The sequence below is a fragment of the Dromiciops gliroides genome, chromosome 2 (assembly GCF_019393635.1).
Source record: "Dromiciops gliroides isolate mDroGli1 chromosome 2, mDroGli1.pri, whole genome shotgun sequence".
NCBI classification, from domain to species: Eukaryota; Metazoa; Chordata; class Mammalia; order Microbiotheria; family Microbiotheriidae; genus Dromiciops; species Dromiciops gliroides.
Window position 1 is genome coordinate 144,958,715 of NC_057862.1, and position 9,187 is coordinate 144,967,901.

A 9,187-nucleotide genomic window follows, 5' to 3' on the forward strand; every position below is an offset into this window, starting at 1 on the left:
GCTGGTCAGGTGACATAAGTCACTAACAGCCAGCGGGTTCCCTCTGTTTTGAACCTATTTCAGGCTTTCGGATCTATTTCAAACTTTTAAAAGGAAAATAAAGCATAAAGAGTTTTAAAAAACCAAACGGTGATACAAAATAAAAGAGGATAGAATAGAATTTGAAAACTAATTCTGATTATTTTTTATTACTATTATTTTGCTTCCTGGCTCTGCACCTGACCAGCCTTGGGCTTAATGATGTCAATTTCCTGATTGTTTCAACAAAAGATATAGAAAAGGAGAGGGAGGTGGGACTAGGGCATACCACAGTTCTCCCTTCTTAAACCTGTGTTGTAGAGTAATTATATAAATTTCCAAGCCATACTCTTAAATTTCAAGGCGACTCTAACCTAAGGTGGAGGGGAAGGGGGGAAGATATCTCCCACTCATAAATTGGATAATAGATTTGGAGGTCGAAGGAACTTTAGAAGTTATCTGGTTTAGGTCCCTCCTTTTACAGATGAGAAGTTAAATTATTTCCCCACACAAGTACCTTTTTAGTTGGAGAATTGGGGGGGAGGGGCGGGGGAGGAAAGAAAAAACCCTCTCCCAGAGACTCTCTTTGAAAAGAATCAATTAGTTAATACTTTAACAATAGTGAAGGAAAGTGTTAAGATTTTGTGCACACCTGGTGGAGCAGTATGTCTGAAAGACTAACAAGCAATCAGCAAATATTTATGCAGAGCACTATGCTAGCTGTCTCTGCGGTATAAAGAATTATATATGATACACAGTTCTTGCCTTTTTAAAAAGCTTATTATAATCTAACTGGGCAAATAAAGTATAGAAAAGTCAAAGAAGTACAGAAAAAATATAACTGTGTAAGACTACATAAGAGACGTAACAATACAGTATGAGAATCATTGCCTAGTAAGTGATATGAATAAATAATGAGAACAGAAAAAGGAGTATTCACCAGGGATTCATTTGGATAGGTTTGATCTAAGAAGTGGGGAGTGCTACTGCATGCTATAATACTGTCTTGCATTTTAAAATTGTATACATTTCTGAAGTGTCCCCTTGCTACCTTTTCTGTCTTCTTATACCTCACTCCTCTCCAGGTATTTTGTGATCCAGTGGCATTGGTCTTCTTGCTGTTCCTCACACACATGACTCCATTTCCTGACCCTTACATTTTTTCTGGCTGTCCCCCATGCCTGGAGTTCTTGCCCTCTTTATCTCCCTGCCTACTGGCTTCCCTGGTTCCCTTCAGGTGAAAGCTAAAATCCCACCTTCTGCATGAAGCCTTTCTCAATTCCCCTTACTGCTAGTAAGACTATCTCTGTTCTATCCTGTTTATGGTGCTACATAGTTGTTGGTGTGTTGTCTCCCTCATAAAACTGTGAGTTTCTAGAGAGCAGGGACAGGTTTTTTCCTTTCTTTGTATCCCCAGTGCTTGTAATACTTCATGGCACATAATAAAGGCATGATAAATCTGTCTTCACTTGCTTGCATACATATTAGCAAATTTAATTCTTCCTTTGATGCTTTACCAGGGCTCGGAAGTTCCTTAAAACTATTCAATCAGGGGCCGCTAGGTGGCGCAGTGGATAAAGCACCGGCCTTGGATTCTGGAGTACGGGGTTCAAATCCGGCCTCGGACACTTGACACTTACTAACTGTGTGACCCTGGGCAAGTCACTTAACCCCCATTGCCCCCCCCCCCAAAAAAACAAAATAAAAAAAAACCTATTCAATGAATTAATCAACCAATAAGCATTTATTATAAGTGCCTATTATGTGCCAGGCACAGTGCTGAGTCCCCAACCTAATGGGGGAGACAACAAACAAATATGTATAATCAAGCTATATACAAGATAAATAGGAAACAGGGAAGGCACTAGAATTAAGAAGGGTTGGGAAAGACTTTATGTAAAAGGTGGGATTTTAGATGAGACTTACAGGAAGCTAGGGAGGTCAGCATTTAGAGCAAAAGAGAGAGAACAGCCAAAGAAAATGGAGTATCTGGATAATGAAACATCCTGGAGGCCATTGTCACTAGATGGAGGAATATGTGGTAGAGAGTAAGGTAAAAGAAGACTGGAAAGGTAGCAGGGGGCTAGGTTGTAAAAGGCTTTGAATGCCAAACAGCATTTTATATTTGATCCTGGGATCAATAGGAAGCCACTGGAGTTTATTGAGTAGGGCAATGATGTTGTAGGATGAGTGCTTTAGAAAATATACTTGATTTGCTGAATGGAGAATAGATTGGAGTAGAGAAAGACTTGAGGCAGGCAGACCCAGAAGCAGGCTATTGCCATGATCCAGGCATGGGGTGATAAGGGCCTGCACTAGTGTTGAGTCAGTGTCAGAAGAAAGAAGACATATTTAGGAAAGTTGCAAAGGAATCACTAGGCCTTGGCAAGAGATTAGATTTGATGGGTAAGATAGTGAGGAGTTCAGGAAGACTCCTGGGTTGTGTGCCTGAGGGACTAGGAGGGTGATATTCTCTTCTGTAATAATAGGGAATAGCCCTGCCTCACTTAAATCCAATTCACTACAAGTCACCCCCAATGTCATGGTCCTTTTCAACAATGATGGACAAACAACAATAGGGAAGGTAGGAGAGGGAGAAGCAGTTTAGGGGAAAAGATGATTAGTTCTGTTTTAGACATATTTAGTTTAAGATGTCTACCGAATGTTCAGTTTGAAATGTCTGAAAGGAAGCTAGAGATTCAAGATGGGAGGTCAGCAGAAAGTTTGGGGCAGGCTAGGTGGATTGCGCATCATCAACATAGATATGGTCATTAAATCCATGGGAGTGGATGAGATCACCAAGTGAAGTAGTACAGAGAGAGACAAGAGAAGACAACCTAGGACAGAACCCTGAGGGACACCTTTGGTTATAAGGTGTGATTTGGAAGAGAATCCAGCACGGGAAACTGAGAAGTGGCTAGATAGGTAGGAGGAGAACCAGGAGAGAGTGGTGACCTGAAAACCTAAAAAGAAGAGAGTATCAAGGAGGAGAGCTGGCAAGTATAGCGAGCATCCATTGAAGCAACTCTTGTAGAAAAGGGGCCAGCCAACCTCACCAGATGCCAACCTGATTGCCACACACAGAGCAAGCAAGCCAACACAGCTGAAGAAGCAAGATACCTCCAGCAAGAGGCAGAAGGCAGCATGTACCAAGCAAGTCAAATCACTACCACCATTTTGACCACCATTTCCTCTCAGATTCCAATGGGGACAGCTTGGCACCCTAAACCCAAAACCCTTGGGAAGAGCAATAAGCCCAGTTCCTTCACTCATCATCTTGGGAAGCTAGCCCTGTGGAGATGCACCCTGGCAACTACCCCTGCAGGTGCTATAGCCATAGTTACTAAAAACTCAGAAAAGAAAGTTCTTGCCACTTAAGTCCTTGGCTTAAGTTGATGTTAATGTTAAGTTAATGTTGGATGGTTCAACATTAGAAATGTATTCAATTTTATCAGTGGAAACGACATTTTTAAAAAGCATTAATGGCTGCTTTGTTGCTGTGTCCTAAGGACCATGGGATATTTCCATCTGACTTATAACCAAAATCTTCTATGTTATAGCCCCCACTAGAATGTGCTTCTTGAGAGCAGGGACTGTCTTTCACCTCTGTTCATACCCCCCAGCAACTAAGCAAAAAGCTTTGCATGTAGTAAGCACTGAATTAGTGCTTCATTCATTTATTCAGATCTTACCAGCTAGCAAGGCTTCATCAAATATGGACGCAGTGACAACCTGTATGTGTCTCTTGCCTAAGGCCCAGCCTAGGGTTCATCAAGAGGATGGCTACAGAGTAATAAGATTTCACCATTTGCAACCCTCAAAGACTCTGCTAAGTCATGGAGGGGTTGCCCAGATCCTTGAAGTAAACGTGCAATTCTCTCAAGTCTTCAAGGTAGACAGGTTCATGTCATCTTATAGAGGAAAGATCTGAGATATAAAGAGAGGTTAAAGGACCTATCCAGGGTTGTATAACTAACAGAGAACAGTGTGGCACAGTGGACTAAGCCTAAAACTCTGGAGTCTCTAACTCAATAATTATATAACCATGAGCAAATCATAACCTCTGTGAGTCTCAATTTCCTTATCCATAAAGTGAAGAAAATCACATACCTGCAGTGGGTTGCAAACCTTAAAGTACTATATAAATATCAGTTGTTCTTATTATTTTTATTGGTGACAAAGCTAGGAATTGAACCCAGGTCTCCTAAATCTCATCTAGCACCCATCTGCTTCCATGAACACTTCTACTCATGTCCCTGATTAGACCCCACTTTTAAGAACTGTAATTCTTCAGTTCAGGGAAAAGTGGAATGCTAATCCACTGTTGGTGGAGTTGTCAACTGATCCAACCATTCTGGAGAGCAATTTGGAACTATGCCCAAAGAGCTATAAAACTGTGTATATCTTTTGATCCAGTAACACCACTGCTATGGCTTATATCCCAAAGAAATCCCCCAAAAGAGAAAAAGACCTATTTATACAAAAATATTTATAGCACCTCTTTTTGTGGTGGCTAAGAATTGGAAATAAAAGGAATGCCCATCAGTTGGGGAATGGCTAAGCAAGCTGTTGTTAAGGGCTAAAATTCTAGCTAGTCTGTCTAAAATATTTAATGAGTGGTCGCCAATAAATTATAAGCTTTAGCAAGAGTTAGACTTTTAAGCATTTATTAAGGAGAATAAGAATTTGGTAAAGAGAGAGAGAAAGGTCTAGATTCCTATCTATTAAAGGGAGAGCGCATTTCTAGCTCCCTTCTCCACCAGAGTCCCAAGGAAAGAGCCCCAGAGTCAGCGCCAGTCTCTTCCTTCCTCCTCCCACTAGCCCGCGTCACTTCCTGATTCCTAAGAAAAGACTCCTGGTCTTGCCCTCAAAGACCTTCGCTTCATGGGCAGAACTCTTCTACAGTAAGTATCCAGCAGGTGGCGTCATTCCAATCGTTACAGTCCCCCCTGTTGTTCCTCAAGAAACAAAATGTTTCCTTGACGGAACAGTAAAAAGAATATAATAACTATTGCTAACTAATAATATGTGAACAACAATATAGAAAAGGAAGAGAGGAAAGTTTTGTCCAGAGGGGCGATTTTTTTTTTGTCCTCATGAACCGACGCTTTGACATTGGTCTTGCAAAGGGAGGGCCTCTGCAGAGAATACATATTACAGATGGTGTATATTATAACCGAAAGAGGAAAAAAAAACAAAAACAACAAATCAAAACTGTTCATTTAAAGTCTCTGAAAGTCTTTTCTCAGATGTCCTCTAGGTGTAGTCATGGAATGGAAGTCTTTTCAGGGGTTGATGTGTGGATGCTGGTAATCAGCCAGGAAAATTTCCTACAAAATTGAGCTTAACACAACTTTAAAATAGCTTTGTCAATAATCAAATCAAACAATGAAAGTTCTCAAAAACATGTCTAAGGGAATTCAGAATCTTAGTTGTTACACATGAAACATATAATAAAACAAAAATTGAAACATTCTTTAAAATTATAATATTACTATAGTCCCCCCTTATGGAGGGTAATTGAGAAGATAATTGCTGCAATATTAATTATTAAAAATAATTTTTATCTGTTTCATCACTTTTTGCATCATCTGCCTAATTATCCTCATGCCATTATGAGAAATTTTAAAATCTAATATAATTAGTAACAGATGTCAAGGCCAAATTCAACACTGTTATTTATCATGACACCTGAGATAATTATGGGGGTTACCATAAAAGAACAGAGAAATGATGGGATATGAGCATTCCCACACTTGAGCAATATGTACTGCCCATACAGTATGCCAGGCTTAAAATAGGTGGATGGAATATATGTCCATGCCACCGAACATATTGGAGGAAACTGAGTCAGACTTAATCAGATACATGGGATTGAGATGTCCATGGCATCAGGCATATAGGAGGGAGCATAGAAGCCAGGTGTAGAAATGAGATGGGTGGGATGAATACTTCCAGCCATCTGTACAATATTGTGGGGAAAAAGAGAATAAAATATTAAACCAAGAGAATCCAACCTCAACATTTGTCAAAAGCCGTTCCCTCGGCCATACCTTGACTTCATGCATGTCTCCCCTCATGTGACAGTCCAGTGTCTGCTCTTGCATGTATTCCTCTTGTGATTGGATGGCATCTTGGCCAACTGGCATCTGATAACTCAGAATAAAGGCAATTAATGTCTTAAATGATAAGTTCCCATAATCCAAGTCTCATATGGATTTAAAAATTGAGGATAATAAATGATTGCAAAAAATGTGAATACATCTTGACTCAGAACACAATATATAATTATGCAACAATTTCAAATAATACCTCTTTTTACTTAGTATACAATTACTTTTGTGAAAAATCTGAACATACTTAAATACAAGTTAAAGCACAACAGAATCTCAAAGAACTTTTTTTTTTGAAAATAGAAAACTTTTACAAATGTTCCCCTCTTTTTTTTTTTTTTTGGAATATGCTTATCAAAAATAATACTTCTAGAATCAATTTATACTTGCCATGGCAACCAATTTGCCAGGGAAATGCTTTAAAGAGTTTGATCAAATAATCAGTTGAGAAAAAATAACAAAAACAAACAACTCAGAATATGGGAGCACAATACTCCTAGAATTAACACTGTATTATGAAATCAAAACCATCTTGCAATTTTTTCAAAATTAGATAAATGAATAGAAGAAAATACACATGGAACAATAAAAGACAGTGAAATTCAAACTAAGGAAATCTAAATGAACATGAACTTAAAGAGTATTATAAAATATAAACTTGATCACATGACTAAAAAGCTTTTACAAATATTCTCCTTGTTTTAAAAACTAAGTATAAAACACAATCTCATAAGCATGAAAATCTCTATGAAAATAAACCCATACCATTAATTTCAAAATGTATATATAATAGCACAGAAATCCTATGTAACCTCTGAACTGATACTATTACTCTGAGTGAATTCAGAACACTTTTGATTCCGGTATCTAAAATCCCCAATACTCATATCAATACCTTGCTGCTTACTTCTACATTTCTGTAAAATATATATCCTTCCATGGCAAAAGAAGCAGAGTCTTGAACTATGTTGATGATTGTCATTCTTATTCAGCTTAAGTTTTTCTTCTTTAACCCCTCTATATTGTCTGTCAGTCTTTTCACCATACAAATGCTTTATAAGATTACTAATTAAAGACAAAAGCAGGTTAGCAAAATTATGAACAAAACGAGCATATCTGGAATTTAAAGAGTTTTCTAAGATTGTCTCAAAAGCACAGCCAGGCTGGGGAAGGGCTGAGCCTGAAGCTGCAAATGCAGGTAGAAAAAGTTGAGCATGCGCATCAGATCTCTGGACTTCCCAGGCAGGGGAAGTTATGGGCTTGGCCATAGGAGGAGTAGAGGGTGGGGTCTGGAGAGGAGGGGAGGGACCAGCACAATTTGAATCACACTTGATTTTGAACTCAGGCCTGGATTCCTCTTCCCCCACTTTGCCTCCAGGTGCTAGGGGATTAAAAGCTTCTAGAGGGTGGGTCATTGCCTCCAGGCATGCAAAATTAAAGCAACAATTACTGTTAGAACTGGGAAAAGCTGCGGGAATCTCTTCAGGTTTCTCTGAAAAAGCATGGTTGGGAGAGGGAGAGATATTTCCTCCTGTGAGTAAGTTACTGGCTCTTTTAACAAAAATAAAAAGAAAAATAGAAAATCCACAAAAACAAAGCATTAACATGATCTTATCTCCCATTTGTCTGGTTAAACAGACTAAAATCAAAAATAGGGTAATTAGGGAGTTTAAAAGGTCCATTCGAAAAAATTTGAAGGAAAACACAGCCAGTACGCCAGTACTTAGCAGTTAAAGGGAGAGGGAGGGGAAATTTCTTACCCAACCAGAAGATCAGAAGAAGACTGAGGGTTAGCTTTCCTCTTCATGGTCGCCATCTGTTAAGGGCTAAAATTCTAGCTAGTCTGTCTAAAATATTTAATGAGTGGTCGCCAATAAATTATAAGCTTTAGCAAGAGTTAGACTTTTAAGCATTTATTAAGGAGAATAAGAATTTGGTAAAGAGAGAGAGAAAGGTCTAGATTCCTATCTATTAAAGGGAGAGCGCATTTCTAGCTCCCTTCTCCACCAGAGTCCCAAGGAAAGAGCCCCAGAGTCAGCGCCAGTCTCTTCCTTCCTCCTCCCACTAGCCCGCGTCACTTCCTGATTCCTAAGAAAAGACTCCTGGTCTTGCCCTCAAAGACCTTCGCTTCATGGGCAGAACTCTTCTACAGTAAGTATCCAGCAGGTGGCGTCATTCCAATCGTTACACTGTAGTATATGATTGTGATGGAATATTATTGTGCTATAAGAAATGACAAGCAGGATGATTTCAGAAAGGCCTGGAAAAAAAAAAAGGGGGCAGCTAGATGGTGCAGTGGTTAAAGCACTGGCCCTGGACTCAGGAGTACCTGAGTTCAAATCCGGCCTCAGACACTTGACATTTACTAGCTGTGTGACCGTGGGCAAGTCACTTAACCCCCGTTGCCTAAAAAAAAAACCAAAAAAAAAAAAAAAGAAAGGCCTGGAAAGACTTGTATGAACTGATATATAGTGAAGTGAGCAGAACCAAGAGAATATTGTGCACAGTGACAGCAATATTTTTTGATGAAGAACTGTGAATGACTTGACTATTCTCAGCAATATAATGACCCAAAACAATCCCAAAGGACTAATGATAAAGCATATTTTTCACTTACTTTCATTTTTTTCTTTTATCCAGTTTTTTATACAAAATTACTAATATGGTAATGTTTCACATAATTGCTCATGTATAACCTATATCTGATTGCTCAGCACCTCAGAGAGGGAGGGGGAGGAGAGGGAGGGGAGGAATAATAGAATTTGGAACTCAAACCTTCAAATAAAAATGCTTATTATTAAAAAAAAAAAAGGTTGTAGGGCAAACAAATGGAGATGAGTCAACCAGCTTTCAAAAATGTTTGAATCATATCAATCTTAACATAATTGTTATAAATAATTGAAGCATGCTGTTTTCACTTTCTATTTTCTTTTATTCAAGTTTTCTTATACAAAATGACTAATATGGTAATGTTTTATATAATTGCATATGTAGAACCTATATCTGATTGCTTACTGCCTAGGGGGGAGGGGAAGGAGGGAAGGAGAGAGAGAATT